Genomic DNA, 18,259 nt, shown 5'->3' with positions numbered 1-18,259 from the left:
ATATGGATGGATTTACATATGACCATAGTAGGTATTTGGAGCACCATTTTTCAGTTAGCTATCAAGTTAAGCTAGCTTCAAAGGGGATTCAACATGTGCATTTGGACTTGAGATCCAGGTTTAAGGTGAAGCTTGCACTACAACACGGTGGCTAGCATGTGTACACGGGACCTTGGTTTTTTAGCCTACTTCAACATTGTAATCTACATTCATAGATGGTACCATGGTATATGGTTGTACCTTCTCATGACAAGCAATGAGGGAAACACTTTTCTAAGAGAGTTGGAATTTTTGGATCCTCCCTAGGGGTGTAATAGTGTTTTCTTGGAATTTCCCTTTGTTACGAAAGAGTCATTTTCATAAAGATGCCCTTGATTGGTGATAGATAGTAGCAATCCAATAGTTTTTCCTACTAAACTAGATCCATATAAATTTTCATAGTGAAAGGAAGAAATTCGGTTGCATGCCTATTTTATGTAGTTTGATCCTAGCTTGATCTAGCTTATGCCTTCTCCAAGAGTCATTGTCTTAGTCTTTAACTAATCTAGGTGAATATTGGTGGCCAACCACCTATTCCACTTGGACACCTAACATTATTTCCTTTCAGTTTCCTAATTTTTAGCACAATTTACTATTTTTGGAAATTTTTTAGGCCTTGAACTTCTAGAGTCATTTTGAGGTCCTAAATGACGTTTTTTTGGAGAACAGGCGAACCCAAAAGTTTCAGTAGAGGATTGTAGTTGAAATTTGTTTTCCTCGGATAGTTCTTTCTAACAAGGTAATGCACATGTCAAAGGAATATTGTATGCCAAAGTTATGACCGCGGGAAGTTGATCTTCCAACTAACCTCATCGAGACCCATAAAATTTTGGCTCTTCATCTCCTAGGGTTAGGTTTTTGGATGTTTAGGGTTTTCCATTATTTCTTGATGATAAAAAGGCCTTTGAGCCTCATTGTAACACAATTCAGAAGGCATGTAGCTGTGACATCTCTTCTCAGAGATAAGCTACCATCACCCAATATAGTTTGTTTCTCTTATGTATGTAACAATTTTTAGCAGTTGTTATTTATTAATTGAAGTTATGTTTCGTTCTATATTTGTGTTTTGGTTTGAATCTATATTTCATTTCATTCCTTCATAAATCTGGATTATTGGTATTTGAGTGGTCTTCTCTTTCTCTATTTTTCTGTGCATGTCCCAACGAGGTTGGGGTATAAGGAGTTGGGACTTAAGGGAGTATGAGATCCTTTCAAATTGTTGCTCGAAGAAGCCCTCGAGCGACTAAGAAATGAGATGATAGAAAAATTTTCCCAGTTCCTTTAGTGGGTATCAATGAGTGAATCATCTTCATCCAACAGTCACTTCAGAGCTGCCACCCAATTTAAGATACAAGTTAACTTTGACATTCCTATATTTGAAGGCCAAATAGACGCAAATGTCTTGTATAGATGGTTAAATATATTGGAATGATATTTTTTGGTCCATCATTTTTTCGATAGGGAAAATATTACTTTTGCACTCCTCAAAGCCACCCCCCATGTTAAGAACTAGTGGGAAACTTACCATGAGCAGAGGGACAAGGAGGAACCCTCACTATTTTCAGTCACACCTTATTGGAATACTTTCCTAGATGGCATTAAGGAACAATATTACCCTATCAAAAGCTATGAATATAAGTACATAAAGTGGACCAAACTACGATAGGGAAGGGACCAAGAGGTGCTAGAGTTCACAAACATTTTCCATACCATATGCATGAACTTGGGTATTCAGGATTTTGAGCGGCATATAATACTCAAGTACCATGGTTATCTGCACAAATATATCCAAGAAGAAAAGGATTTCCTAGACATCTACTCACTTGGTGTAGCATATTGATATATTGTTGTGAGGATCGAGTAGAAATTCAAACAGAAGAAGAAAGAATTTGGATCTGTGAATCTAAAGCAGGAAAAAGGCACCTCCAAACTGCAAAACAAAGGATAGAGCCAAGGTGGAGTGACCTAGGAAAAATCATCGAAGCCACAATCAAATAATAACACCACAAAGATGAAGGACATCGAGAAGTGGTGTGTGTTCCACAACAGCCCCACCCACAACACAATTGAGTGTCATGCTAAGTAGTCACTGGTGATCAAGCTAAAAGCTTCAGAGTCAAATGCATGTTCCAACTCTGAGTGAAAACCAAAAATGGGGAATGACAAGGGGAAACAAATTATTGATGCAGAACCTAGTGCCATCATTTTCACCACCATGGTCCAAAAGATTGAGATCGAAGATCTAGAGGAGGGGGAGCATCTCTTCCACTCACATATGTGGGTGAAGGATTCTCCACTGTAATTCATTGTCTACAGTGGGAGCCAAAAGAATCTCATCTCAGAAGAGGTCATTAAGCAGGTGGGCCTACCAACCACACCACACCTACAACCATACACCATCAGGTGGCTTCAACAAGGACGAGACCTTTGTGTTAGCCAATAGTGTTTCCTTCCCTACAACATCAAGCCCTTCACAAACACTGTATTGTGTGATGTTGTTCCTCTTGAAGTATGTGATGTTTGATTAGGTCAACCATACTTGTGGAAGTGTCATGTTGTGTATGAGTCCAAACCTCACTTTGTTATTATTACTTTGGGAAGAAAAATATACAGGATACCAGAGGTAGCTTCACCTATCGCCATTTCATTGATCTCTTCAAAGCAATGTAGTAAGATTATCTCCCAGACATGGAAATTTGTTTTGTCTCTGATTCACTCTCAAAGCAAGGGAAATATCATGGCCACATCCATGGCCCCCATAAAGGGTCCCCCAATGTAGAAGAAGCATGTTGGCAAGGTTGTGGAGGAGTACATAGAAATCTTCTCCTCACCCATAGGGTACCCTGGCACTATAAAGTCAAAAATTTGATTAATTTGATTCTTAGGGCACCTCTACCCAATGGGCTAGTATACTATCACTCCCTTATGGAAATGAGGAAATCAAGTGACAAATATGGGATTTTCTACAAAAAGGGCACATTTGACCAAGTTCCACACCTTGTCGGAGCCCAATTGTACTTGTAAAGAAGAAGGATGGGACCTAGAGACTTTGCATTGATTATCAGGCAATGAATAAGATCATTGTCAGTAATAAATACTCAATCCCATAGATTGATGGCCTTCTAGACCAACTCAAGGGGGTCGAGTACTTCAACAAGATTGATCTAAAGTTTGGTTATCCCAAAATTCCTATAGAACCCATGTTGGGAGCGGGATCCCCCAAGGGCATTTTTGGGGCTAAAAGTCCATGTTTAAGTCAATTTTTGTAATATTATTATAAATACTCCACATTTTGTGGTAGCGGAGCACGAAGGTGTTATTTGTCATAAAGGGTAGTACGCCCTTAGTTTTGTAAAGTAAATTCGGCTGTAAGAGATCTACCCATGGTCCGCAGACCATGGGATTGTATAAAAAGAGCTAAGCTCTAAGTAGTTTGAGACAATGATGGATGATGTAAGAGAGTCATAGCTTTAGAGCAAGAAGTCTAAATCTTGGGTTGTAGTGTAGGTAGAGGCTCTACAACTGAGTGCGTAGAGGCCTAGGGTAGAAGTCCGCAGCTGAGTGCACGGACCCCTGCAGTTGTGTGCACATGGCAAACAGAATTTGTAACCACTTGGGAGATATTAATAAAGAGAGATATTATGAAATTTTTTTTGTTTTGTTTTGTTGATGCATCTTGATATGTCAAGTATGAATTTTCTTTATTATGATTATATGGTGCGTGAATGAATGCAATTACATTGAATAACTAAATGCATATACGAATATATGTTTACATGGGGATACCTATAATTGTTTGATAAGATAAGCAAGGCACTTAGATTACTTGGGGAATTTGTATGGCAAGCCATAGCAGCACGAAAGTACCTAAGCAGTAGGGTCGGGCTGCGCGAAGGACGATCCTATCCTTTCACGGAGGTATTGAAGAACGGAACACAGGGTTTGTCTTACAAGCCCTAGAGCGAAGCAACCTACGTGAAGGCAGGGATAAAGGGAATTAAACGACATCACGACCATCTCAGGGTGTGGAAATTTGGTTCTAGCATCCCCCCATACCGCTTTGGGTGAGACTTCAGTCCGCGCTCTACGGGTTGATGCCGAAAGGGTCAGTAGTGTAGGGATTTGTTTGGCTAATTAACATTGAACTTGGGTCAGGCCCCCTCAAGCCAACAAATGGTTCCGTTGCCGGGACCGGTATCTGCATAAGAGATGTGTGATGTTGTATCACTGGAATCCAACTAAGAAGGAGATTGGAGATTGGTTGGATAGAAAAATCCATGAATTCGCGACACAAGAGAACGGAAACCCGCGACTGACAAAAGAACAGTGGTTGGATAGATACTTATATATAGATATCCATGAGATCTTTTTCTGCTCCTTCCCTATCGAGCTATATGAGTGGATCGTGAAGCTAGCAAATAGCCAAGGAAGGTGGAAACTTGATGGTCCTATTGTGTGGATCCCGAAGCTTGTGTGAAGGTTGGAAGCATCAGAGGATAAGATCGCTCGCGTTGTTGATCATTGGTTCAATCGCGTCGTAGGAGGATTTGTGACTGAATTTACGGTGCACATCTCAGTCAGCTATAACAAGGCGAAGTGACGCTTTTTCAAAGGACCGCGAGGTAAGTACGTAAAATCTTTGAATACTTGGATTAAAATGTTGTTGTGCGAAAAACAGGTTATGCAGCTACCTTGATGTTCAAAACTATGCGAAGCAGAAAAACTTATAGGAACGAAGGGAAAAAGGGTCCAGAGTGTAGCCCTTTGGTTTCACCTCCGTGAAGTGACAAAGAAGGAATAGTGAAGGTTTCTCTGCGAAGTGTTATTCAGTTAATAAGATAGGGGTTCCTATGAATACCACCTCCTCCCACACCACCTCCAACTTCACCACCCTCACCTCCAACTTTGCTTGTACCACCTCCACCTCCACTATGGTTCAGTATGGAAAATACAGTGAAGTTACCTTTGTTCAAAGGCTTGGGAAATGAGGACCTAGACCAATTCTGGTTCATTGTGAGGGCTATATGGGAAGCTCAAGGTGTTACAGACGATCATATAAATAAGGCAACACTGGTTAGTTCTCTGCAAGATCGCACGCTAACTTGGTATATTAAGTACTCTAACGATAACCCGAATGCTGGAGTAGCAAACATCCAGGCAACACTAAATATGGAATTTAGTAGGCCTAAATCTAAGGCGCAGTCAATTGTGGGATTCAAAGAGATCATGATGCAACCAGATGAGATGCCTTGGGAACTAGATCAGAGGCTGAAATGCACAATATGCAAAGCCAACATGAATTTGACCGATGGACAACATCGTGAGTGGTTTGTGGCTTGGTTACTGCCACACTTAAGGAGTGTGTTGTCGTAGCAGAAGATAACAACACAGGTAGAGGCCTTGGAGATTGCCATGAGACTACATGAGACTCTGATGCAAGATCCTAATCTAGGAGTTCAACAGATCCATGCGCAACTGAAGAATCTGTGCCTTGAGATGCAAAGTCTGAAGTAGGACAAGACGGTTCGACCAGAGGTACGCAAGGAGGTATGGTGCTTGAAATGAAAGAGTCAGGGTCATGACAAAGACCATTTCCCAGTCTTTACAAACTACATTACAGGAGGAGGACCGATGCCTTTAATGCCAGAAGCTCAAGCGGGACCTAGCGTGGGGCCTAAATTATGGTGTGCTATCTATTAGGTAGCTAGAAAACCTGCCACATATAATTGTCACTTGCTACAGAAGTATGTACAAGCACCACAACAGTTGTTCTGCAACTTTTGTAGGTCGATAGGACATGATGAGCATACTTGCAAGAGCTATGAATTGATGATGGATATAACTCCCGCCTATATGGTTCAGGCTGAAACACGACCCCTTGACCAGAATGCAGGGATGGTGCAGATAGGATTTCATGGGTGCTGACGAGGCCGAGGTAGAGGAGGACCTGGCAGAGGTCAAGAATAGTTGATTTGCTACAATTACAGAGGACCAAGACACTATGCCCGTGATTGCACTAATCCAATGCATCCGTCATGCAAGTATTGCATGCTATTTGATTATGAAACAGAAGATTTTCCTATGCTGATAGCTAGGATACATGAAAAAGGGGCGCTACCACCTCCGCCGACTTAGAACTTGTAGATGATGAGGTATGAGCCACGCGAGGAAGATCCAAATTTAAATATAGTGCTCAGAAGTGGAATCGCGACAAGAGATGACAAGGGGAAACAACCAGAAGATAGTACATGGGTTGTAAAGCCCCGAAAAAAGAGGCTGAGTTCGATTTGGAGCACGCTCGTGAAGCCTTCATGGAAGCTAAGAAGAGCTTCACTGAGGCCTCCACCTCAGGAAGAAAGGATAAGCCTGAGCCGGAGATGGACCCCTTTATGCTCACAACTTTCCTGGAAATTGTATGAAGTTACTGCGTGACAGTAAGGCTATGAAAGGTTTATAAGAAATCATCAATAAATGTGCTGGAACCACACCAGGTGAGCCGCACGTAGTACGAAAGATTGGAAAGAATAAAACAAGGACGGGACAGGAGATGAGACTAACCACACAGATAGGAGAGTATGAAATGGATCAGGTCATTTTGGACCTAGGGTCAGATGCGAATGTCCTACTAAAATAGACTTGGGAGCGAATGGAGAGACCTACGTTACAATGGTCTTTATTCAGCTAAGGATGGCGAATCAGTAGAAAATCATACCCATGGGGCGGCTACAGAGGGTGACTATGGATATTGAGGGAGAGAGTGCACTAACTGACTTTGAAGTAATAGAGATAGTGGATGACAAAAATCCCTATCCTGCGCTCCTAGGAATTGATTGGGCTACTAATATGAACGGGGTAATCAATCTGAAGAAGTGAAAGATGATCTTTGAGATGAAATCTTTGCGTGTAATAGTACCCCCGATCTTGCTGAAGGATCACGCTATACTGAACCTCTCCGCAATTATGAGAGCGATGATGACCTGGATTGCATTTATAAGATAACAGCGCGAGACCAAGATTAGGTGAATCCCACTGCGGATGGACGCATTACAGGGGATCGCGAGAGTTCCTGCACTTCGGACTTTGACGAAGAAATGGAACGCTGGCAGAATCGGTTACATGAAGTAACTACATTGAATTGCAACATGATGACCTGATTGCTATGCTATGTGTCATCAGAGGTAAGAAATTTTCCTACTTATGATGGTCTGAATGAGGTAGATATCTTTTTGGATGCATTTGAAAGGGAGGTACCAGAAAAGCAGTGCTTCCAAGCCTTGGATTGGGCACTGCATGCTACGCCTGTAAGATGGTGGGGTACACACAAGGGAAGCTTTGATGATTGGCATGAATGTAGGAGGATGATGAGAACATGATTTGGGAAGCCTAAGATGCGACTAACAGACAAGTATGATGAGCAGAACGATCCGTTTGTGCATCTGGCCAAATGGATGCAGGCTTATGGAGAAAAGCCCCAACCTAAGTGGGTGCACCTGTTCTGTCATACCCTGGATGTTATCCCAATGAATTGGTATATAGAAATAGAGCTTCGCCATGGGATAGGAAAATGGGATATCCTGTGCAAAGGATTCATGATGACAATCGATTTTGAGGGGGGGGTTTGACAGTATTGATGAAGTGCTACAAGAGGTGAAAGCAGTTATCTTTAGGATACCGCAGGATCCTTTAGACCTGGCTCAGTCTGAATGGGCTACTTAGCCGAGCCGCACACTCAAATGTTATAATGTAACTGCTGGAGAAGAGGATGAGGATCCTCAGAAGATTAACATTCTAGAAATAGAAGGCCACTGCGAGGTTCAAGGACCGCAGGTTGAGAACCCTAATATAACCATGCTGTTGAGAATGGAACAAGTGAACATTGGTATGGAGGCAGAACCCAAATTTGCGAAGATTGGAGACTACTAGGATGACGTGATGGTGGATAAGGTCGTTGAATTTCTCTGTGAATACCAGGACTTATTCCCTACCAAGTTTATGGATCTAAAAGGAATAATCAGGGACATAGGAATGATGAAGATCACATTAAAGCCCGACGCGAAGCCAGTTAAGCAAAGGCCTTACCATCTCAGTCCGAAATATAAGGAGAAGGTCCACTTAGGGCTAGACATGATCGTAGCAGGCATCATTGAGCTTATGGAAGAATCAGATTGGGTAAGACCAATGGTGGTGCAAGATATTAAGCAAAAGGATGAGATAAGGATATTCATGGATCTCAGAAAACTGAATGACGCTTGTGCATGATCCTTTTCTGACTCCATTCATGGATGAAGTACTGGAAAATGTAGGCAGCTAGGAATCATATTCCTTCACTGATGAGTTCTCTGTGTACCACCAAATCAAAATTGCGCCGGAGGATAGGAGCAAGACCACCTTCGCGACTGAGTGGGGTTGTTTTCAATACACTGTAATTCTTTTTCGATTGAAGAATGCGCTTGCAATATTTTTGAGTGTGGTGGTTGCGCATTCAAGGAATTTATTCATGAGTTCCTGGAGGTATATTTTGATGACTGGACTGTATTTGGGTTGGTTAAGCGCCATGTAGCAAGCTTGTGCTTGATGTTGGATACTTGTCGAAGATACCAGATTGCGCTCAATCTCAAAAAGTGTCTATTTTTTGTTCCTTTTGGAAACCTATTGGGGCATGTGGTTTACAGACAAGGGCTGATGGTCGACCTCGTGAAGATCGTGGTGATACTGAACTTGGAAGTGCCAAGGAGTGTGAAACAGCTGCGCACTACTCTGGGACATACGAGATATTACAAAAAGTTTATCAAAAGCTATGCCCAGATCACCACACCTATTGAGAAATTGTTGAAGAAGGATGTCACATTCTTCTAGAACGATGATTGTAAGAAGATCTTGGACACATTGAAAGAAAAGATGGTTACCGAACTGATTCTAGTCTTCCCGGACTAGAAGAAAGAGTTTCATGTACATGTCGATGCGTCATGTATAGCACTGGGAGAGTACTAACACAGGCTGGTGGAGAAGGCTTGGACCATCCTATCGCATTCACAAGCCACATATTATCCAAAGCAGAGAAGAACTATTCTACCACTGAGCGCGAGGGGCTAGCTATGGTGTATGCGCTCTAGAAGTATAGGCACTACTTGCTAGGAGGCCATTTTAAGATGTATACGGATCACTCCGTGCTGAAGTACCTGGTCAATAAGCCTGTGTTGGGGGGGTGAATCTGCAGATGGCTCTTATTGTTCCAGGAGTACAATTTTGAAGTTGTCGTGAAGCCTGGACGATTGAACGCGAGACCCGATCATTTGTTGCGCATCGAAACAGGGGAGGAACCTACTAACTTAGAAGAAGGATTGCCTGACGCGCAGCTATTTGCAGTGCGTGTTGTGGATGGTCACTTCGAGGATATAATACACTTCCTAACAACAGGAACTGCACCGGAAGGATACAATGTCCAACAAAAGAAGGAATTAGTGGTGCGCGCAGTAGATTTCTCTGTCATTGCTGGGCATCTATACAAAATGGGGACTGATGAGATATTGCGATGGTATGTACCTGAGTTTGAAAGAAGAAGCATCCTCACAGACACTCATGGGGACGTTGCAGAAGGACATTATGTAGGGAGAGTAACCGTGCAAAAGATTCTACGTGCAGGGTTGTGGTGGCCAACCCTTCATCAGGCTTCAAAAGCATATTGCAAGGTGTGTGATGTATGTCAAAGAACGGGAAGGCTATTGCGGAGGGATGAAATGCCTTTGAATCCACAAATGACGTTGAAACCCTTCTAGAAGTGGGTGATAGATTTTGTAGGACCCATTAAGCCACAAGGGACGACTGGAGCAAGGTACATTATCACTGTGACAAAGTTTTTGTCTCGTTGGGCAGAAGCGCAGTTGGTGAAGTATTGCATGAGCGCGACAGCCGCAAAGTTCCTATTTGAGCATGTACTGACACAATTTGGATGTCTAAGGATCTTGATGAGTGATCGTGGTACACACTTCCTAAATGAGACGATTAGTGCACTAACGGAGGAATTTCAGGTATATCACCAGAAGAGCACACCTTATCACCCACAGGCTAACGGGACAGTGGAGGCATTCAACAAAGTACTTGAAAACGTGTTGACCAAGGTTTACAATGCTCAACAAAGTGATTAGGACCTACGTATACCTGCAGCCTTGTGGGCTTATCGAACGACATGCAAGAAATTGACGGGACAAACCCCTTTTAGGCTTGTCTATGGTGTGGAAGCCGTAATTCCTATGGAATACATCGTGCCTAGTCTACGCATAGCAGCGCTCACAGGTATGATGGATCACGGAGCTTTGGAAGAGAGGCTCACGCAGTTGGATGAGCTCGAAGAAGAAATATTTTTGGTTGGATTTCACTAGCAGGTCCAAAAGCAGTGCGAAAAGGCATGGCATGATCGACACATCAAGTTGCACACATTTAAGGTAAATGACCTGGTTTTGTTATATGATAGTAAGTTTGATAAATTTCCAGGGAAATTCAGGATGCACTGGTTAGGGCCTTATGTTATTAAGGAGATTACCAATGGAGGAGCAGTACAACTGGTCAAGTTAAATGGAGAACCCTTCCCAAGAAAGGTGAATGGCAGTCACTTGAAGCCATACACTGGTAGTCCGGTCATGTGGCTAAATGAAAGTAGCACAGTCTTAGCGCTCCAGGCAGCTGAAAGGAGGTGCGAGTCTATAAACTACATTGCCCGGGTTGGAGAGCTGCACGATTGGACGATGGCATGAAGCAAGGATGTGCCATTAGGTTCGTGGAAGCACAAAGGGAGCTGCACTACCCATGGAGAAATTGTGCAGATCAGCTCGAAAGTGACTGTTAAAGTCACTGTTCATGAAAAGACGGTAGAAGTGAGGAAAAATGGAGCAGGCGGATGACATTTAAGACAGAATTTATGGCTTAGATACTTGAAAATCTGCAGCCAATCCGAAATTAATGAACTGATTTTTTGGGGAACAGTTAGATTTGAATTCAAATTTCCCTATAAATTACAAGTGGTTGCCCAGTGAAAAACACTTGGAACTTTGAGTATTCAGCAGTTGAGCTCTCAAGCGCCTATGAATCATGAGCAATACGACCTTCTGATAGTTTTTGGGGTATCTACAACTTTGTTGGTGGACACACAGGAATTCTTGCGAAAGATCATGTTCATGCCCCCAGAAGTTATCAATACACAACATGTAGTAGAGGAGCTAGCACAGGGAATGGAGAGAGAGGCTAAAGTAGCTAGCCCAGAAGTAGCCGAAGTATTGGAAAAGGTCCCTAAATCCTTGAGAACACCGAGACCAAAGCCAACCCCAACCAAGGAGACCATGAAAGACAAGAAGGGAAAGCAGCCAACCATACTGGTGCACGCGTCGCCAAGACGAAACCCACCAAAGCCCACTGCCTAGGAGAAAGGAAAGGCTATAAACCTAGAAGTAGAGGAGGAGGATATCGAAGACATCCCCATGGACGACGAGGATGTGGGAGTGGAAATAGAGGAGGTTGAAGCCCAGGGTGCAGACCTTATTACACAGTTGCCGGAGTATGTCCCTCTGCGCAAGCCTAAGTCCAAGGTCCCAAAGGACATTGATGAAAGTAAGACTCCCCTGCAAACCCCTCTACTACCAGATGAAATTGCTTTTGATGGTTCGCATTTGGCATAGGTGTCGAGTTTGAAGCTCGAAGACTGGGACTTGGCGGACCATGAGAATTTCCCACACTTGGCGACCGAACAACTGATGCGCCGCATCATAAAAACAAATATGGGGATGACTACACTAGAGTCGCAAAAGTGGCTCAGAGGAGTAGAGAAGGCAGGATTACTCAACCTGCTTTAGGTGTCACACTATAACTACACCCTCATGACAGTTTTAGTCATCAAGAAGTTGTTGTGCTTGGTACATGATGGGTGTTCGTGGCTGGAGGAGCCGATACCCATCACCAATATGTTTATTCACCGCATAACGCGCTTTCCGTATATAGGAGAAAGTCTAGCTATGATCTTTAGCGGCAAGGGTGGCAAGCTGGAGCTTGCAGAATCAATGAAAGAAAAGTTCAAGCTAATGAAGAAGCCGCGCAGGTACACTATCTCCACCATTTGCGACCCTGCTGTGAAGGTGGCAACACAGATCCTTGCAGGGAAGGTGATGCCGAAGTGTTGTGCTAATGAGGTATCGACGTTTGTCATCGCGCTCGCACAATAGTGCGTGGAAGGAGTCTAGTTTAACTGGTCAGACTACCTTCGCAGAGAGTTCCTAGCGAATTGTTGTGAAGTGCAAGAGAAAAGAAATACATTCCACTACATGTGGCTCTTGCTGTCGATTGTGCTCATAGTGTGGGAGATACCAAAGGAGAGCCAATTCCCTCAGTTGCGCTAGACCTTCCTGAAGCAGCGAAGTACGCTTCGCTGTGGGCGACCAAGGACGTAGAGTCCGTTCGAGACAACGAGATCTTATGGATCTTGATGTAAATGAATATCAGGATGATTATCAATCACAAGCCACGATTGTTTCCCACGGTATATGCTAACCTACAAAGCTATGTTGAATTTAAAGTTGATTTCCATCGGATATCAATCAGGGCGCGGAAGGACCCTGCGCAGAAATGGTACAATTTTCCGTACCTAGCCACAGATGATGCCATTGATGCGGTGTTGGATAAATGGCTAGTGGAGTGGCGCACCACCACGGACTTGGCGGTGGGTGGAAGAATGTCCGTTGCACAAAAGAAGAAGGAAGAGACCAAGCTGAAGATGGCGTAGCTAGTCGAAAAGAGGAAAAAGGAGGCCATTGAGAAGGCCCAGGTGGAATAGGCAGGAAAGGAGGTAGGACAACAAACAGGTGGTGCAGAGTAGGGCTCTGACAAAGACGCGCGGTCACCTAATGAGCGTCAGTATTTTAGCATGGATGCTGCAACTCCTGGGCTACCAGCTTTGCTTATCAACCCGGGGTTCATACAAACTTGGAGGTGACAGTGCTATATGCACAAGTAAAAGTGAAGGTCCTGCCTGTTGTCACTGTTCATCTGGCGAGAGACCCCAGGGGTTCCAAGCTAGACTTCTATAGAGTCAGAAGAAGCTTGATTCTTTGATGGAAGAAGAGCAAATCTATTCTAAGAGAGCTACTCTATTGCAGTAATGAGGAAAACAACATGTAATGCTAAATCACACCATATCCTAACTAACCATTTAAATAGTTATGCTAAGAAGAATTGCTAGATCAACACTAACCTAATTCTACTATCTAAGTTACAGAAGTAAAGGCATCAAACCATACTAATGTGTGAGCAAGAAAACTAAACTAAATCCGTTTTCACTTTTTGGTTTTTTTGTAAAATAAAGCATGCAATTTAATTGTTCTTGTGGATGTGACAGGCGGATGGAGGGTGGTTGAGGATGGATAGAAGGTTTATGGAGTGATTGGATGGTGTGGAAGGGTCCTAGGAGGCTTTTTGTGACTTCCTAGAGGTTCCCCATCAATTCGGCCTCAAAACAGGCCGTTTCAGGAAAACCTATAGGATGTACTAGAAACCTACAAGATGATCCTGTAGGAATTACAGGAAACCTATAGGATACAACCGAGAGCTAATTGTGAGGTGTTGGGAAGCTGGGAAAAGGTGTGTGATGAGTGGGATAGGGTGTTAGAAGGTCTAGGAACACTCAGGAGTCAATATCCAAGAGAAGAGATGGCTAGATTCACTCAATGTGTCTAGGGGAATTTCAATGAAAAAGGACAAAAAAACTAGTGAGGGTGATGGTGGAACAAGAGATGGTTAAGGTTGATGAGGTGGAAGATGGATGCTGGTGATGAAGTCTAGACCTCCTCTTGAAGTACCTGCAGTGCTTAAAACATGTGTGTCTTTCAAGAACTATGCAACAAGATACATCTTCATAAACTAGAAAAGCATGAATCAATTGCCCATATTATGCATGAAGAAAGTGCTAAAGGAAATGAGAACATGAGTGAGATATTATTGCAAAAATAGAGTAATGGAAAAAGATGACAATGAAATGAACCAAGTACTGAATCAAGACAACAAACTCCAAAGCTCATGCAAGAACTAGAAATCTGTGTTTTTGGGGTTGCTGAAGGGTCTCTTCCTCAAGTCATGATCCCAGAGGGAGGAAGTGAGGCCGAGGCACCTGCTAACAACCTTATGGTGATCATTTTTCTCCTTGATAACCTGCTAACTGAAAGAAGGAACAAATGGAAGCAAACTAACATATAACCAATCTAATCTACACTGTTGTAATGGAAATGCAACTACTTAAGAAAATGAACAAATAATTTATGAATCTATGCTATCATACATGTACAATAAAGAGGAGCGTTGGCTGCTAGGGTTGGGCCCTAACCCAAGAGCTTCAGCCCTCTGAGCTAACTCAGTGCTGGCTAAAAAAAAAACTCATTCTTATTATCAAAATAATGGATTACATCAAAAACTATCACAAGTCTTGCAGCTCGAAAATAGAGTAGAGTTTTACAATAAAAAATCTGAATCTTACTGAGGTCCTAGGCCTCTTTATTTATACATCTAAAGTCTCCAATGACTTCCTTAAAATTAGGGAGGCTTGGCTCCAAAACATTGAGATAACTGGTGCTTTATCTTTCACTTTCTCGGCTGCCTTCTAGTCCTCATGATTTGGTTGTTTGCACTCCGAGCTGATGGAGAAATATTCGAATGGAGGGGTAGGAAATGAGGAGGATTTACCTCCTATAATTCCTCTCCCTTGTCCCATTCGAGTTTTGACCAAGGTCTTTGCCAAAATTCCTTGCTTCTATGCTTTAATCCTACATTAAATGCACATTAGACCATGAAGCAAAATATCCAACTCTAACTCATCTCATAAACAAAATATAATCAAAAGTATGCAATAAGTTGTGAGAATAGTTGGTTTGACTAAGCTAGGAGGTGAATTAAGGTCCATATAATTATCCAATGATGGGGCTCATCATCGCCTTCACCTGAAAGCGAAGAAGAGGACATAGAGAGGCACGACATGGACCCTCAAGAGACATCTGCCTGCATTAAACGCCCGAGAGAGCTAGAAAAGGGATGGTCCAGAAAGAAATCGAAGGCGACCAAGACCTCCCTGGACCCTATCACACTAATGGAGGGTGACTTATATGACATCGGTGACACAATCAGAGATGTCACTGCGGAGGCCCTACAACAATTCGAGAAGCAACATCAGATCATCCTAAGGGCCATCCAGACCAGGCTATAGGAGTTGCAGACTCACGCGACGCAAGATAGTCCTTTGTCCACCAATTTGGCTATCAACACATCAGAGGCTGCCAATATGTTGCGCACGAAGGCTTCCAGTTTGATAGTGCTGCTAGATGGAGCACTGACCATAGAAAATGAGGCTGACAGGCCCACTGTCAGTGCCTTGAAGGGAGTGGGATTGAACCTGGTAGCGCTCCCGTGTGAAGAAATCCACCTCTTACAGGATGGATTCATTGCAGAGCTGAGGGCCCATGAGCACCGCGCCCTCTAGGTGATCAGTGAACAGAAAATAAACAATGAGCAGATGGCCTTACAGAGGAATGTTGCCATCACTGTCGAGGCCGAGGCGACCAGCCAGAGCAAGAAGATCATACAAGTCGTAGAGGAAGCCTACAGAATGGTCCCAGAATTGGCCATTCCAAAGGAAGAGCCAGTCGAGGTCCGCATCCATAAATTGGCCATAGGGGTGCGTGACACTCGGACAAAGATGGCGTGGGTTTAGTTGGAGCTGAACCTACAGATTATAGAGCTCTAGTTGAGGGCTCAGCCTTCAACACCACCAGAGGTAAAGGAACAACGGGCGGCCACTGTCACAGAAGCAGTTGCGGCAGTGGAGAGTGCAGTAGCAGACTGCACACAGTTGTTCGAACAATCGTTTGAGGTCCTGAACGGCTTGCAGGAGGACCCAAACATCCAAAGGCTAGAGACAAAAGCATGTGAACTCCAACAACGCTATGATGAAGTTAAGGGCACAGCACGAACCGTCGCGCTGACACAGAGGTTAGCCAAGCTACAGGAAGCCAAGCAGCTGAAGGAACAAGTGGATGCAGTGCTGCACAAGGAAGTAGTGCTGAAGGCGCAACTAAAACCATGGCTGGAGGAACCTTATGCAGTCACAGGAAACATTGAAAGCAAGCTTGCGACTTTGCAAGTGACACAACAACAGCTTCAGGTTGACACCACAGGGGCAGTAACCGAGAAGACAGTCGAAGATGTGAAGCAGGAAACAATTCAATGCATAGCCGAAGTTGTAGTCATCAGGGTTAAGCTGGACGGGCTTCGCGCAAAGATATTCGCATCTACAGAGTGACTCGAGGGTGAGTCACAATGTCTGTGTTGGGGGCTTGTGGGGAGCGGGATCCCCCAAGGGCAGTTTTGGGGCTAAAAGCCCATGTTTAAGTAAATTTTTGTAATATTATTGTAAAGACTCCGCATTTTGTGGTCGCGGAGCGTGGAGGTGTTATGTGTCATAAAGGGTAGTCCACCCTTAGCTTTGTAGAGTAAAGTCAGCTGTAAGAGATCTACCCATGGTCCACGGACCATGGGATTGTATAAAAAGAGCTAAACTCTAAGTAGTTTGAGACAATGATGGATGATGTAAAAGAGTCATAGCTTTAGAGAAAGAAGTCTAAATCTTGGGTTGTAGTGTAGGTAGAGGCTCTGCAGCTGAGTGCGCAGAGGCCCAGGGTATAAGTCCACAGCTGAGTGTGCAGACCCATACAATTGTGTGTGCAGGGAGGACAAAGTTTGTAACCACTTGGGAGATATTAATAAAAAGAGATATTCTACAATTTCTGTGTTTTTGTTCTGTTGATGCATCTTGATATGTTAAGTATGAATTTTCTTTATTATGCTTATATGGTGCGCGAATGAATGCAATTACATTGAATAACTGAACGCATATACGAATATATGTTTACGTGGGGATAACTATAATTGTTTGATAAGATAAGCAAGGCACTGAGATTACTTGGGGAATTTGTACGGCACGCTGCCATAGCAATGCGAAAGTACCTGAGCAGCAGGCTCGGGCTGTGCGAAGGATGATCCTATCCTTTCGCGGAGGTATAGAAGAACAAAAGATAGGGTTTGTCTTACAAGACCTAGAGTGAAGAAACTTGTGTGAAGGTAGGGATAGAGGGAATTAAACGACATCACGAACATCTCAGGGTGTGGAAACTTGGTTCTAGTATCCCCCCATACTGCTTCAGGTGAGACTTCGGTCCGCACTCCATAGGCTGATGCCGAAAGGACCAGTAGTGTAGGGATTTGTTTAGCTAATTAATGTTGAACCTGGGTCAGGCCCCCTCAAGCCAACAACCCATATATGTATGGAAGATTACCTTCAAATCAAAGGAGGGTCTCTTTGAGTGGTTGGTCATGCTCTTCAAGTTGAAAAATTCCACTGCAGATTTTATGAGGCTGATGGATGGCATCTTGCGGCCTTTCACAAACTCATTAGTGTTTGTATATATGGACAACATCCTCATCTTAAACAAGAGTTGGGCAGAGAACTTGCAACATATTCAACAGATCCTTCAAACCCTGTGATAACACAAACTATGTGTCGATTTGAAGAAATGGTCCTTTGGCATGAACCAGGTACGATATCTAGGCTACATAATTGATGAGAAAGTAATGCATGTTGATATAGCTAAGATCTAAGTCATTTAGGATTGGCCAACCTCGACAACTCTCTCAAAGCTTTGCAGATTTTTGGGCCTTGCCAATTTTTATCGAAGGTTTGTGTTGGGATTATCTCACATTACTTGGCATTTGAGTCAAAGTTACCAAGGGTAGAGAAAAAGAAAAGTTTTTTTTTGTTTGAGGAATAATACAAGGAATTTATTGCGCTGAAATATTGCATTTTCTCTATGCCAATACAGTAATAGCCCTAGGTTAAAAGTTCATGTAATAAAGGATAATAAAGGCAAAATAAGAACAAGGTCACGAGACACATATTTTAAGTTGAATGTTGGGCAAAGAACTATAGTGGGCATCCATTTTTGTTTATTAATGGCTATGAAAACTGGCAAAGGCATTTGCAAAGGAAAAGAGGCATGATCCAGGTGGCTCCAGACACAGGCAGAAGTCCCAGAGGACCCAGAAAGGGTCAAAAATCAAAATGTTTGGATTGTGTCGAACTAGGTTCATGTTGAATATCTCGTTGTTGTGATTGCGGTGATGCAAACAGTTCGTCAAACCG

The sequence above is a fragment of the Pinus tabuliformis genome, chromosome 8, assembly GCF_031772625.1.
Source record: "Pinus tabuliformis cultivar Carrire ecotype Pingquan chromosome 8, CPIR1, whole genome shotgun sequence".
Classification (NCBI taxonomy): Eukaryota; Viridiplantae; Streptophyta; class Pinopsida; order Pinales; family Pinaceae; genus Pinus; species Pinus tabuliformis.
Note: the sequence above shows the minus strand (reverse complement) of the source record.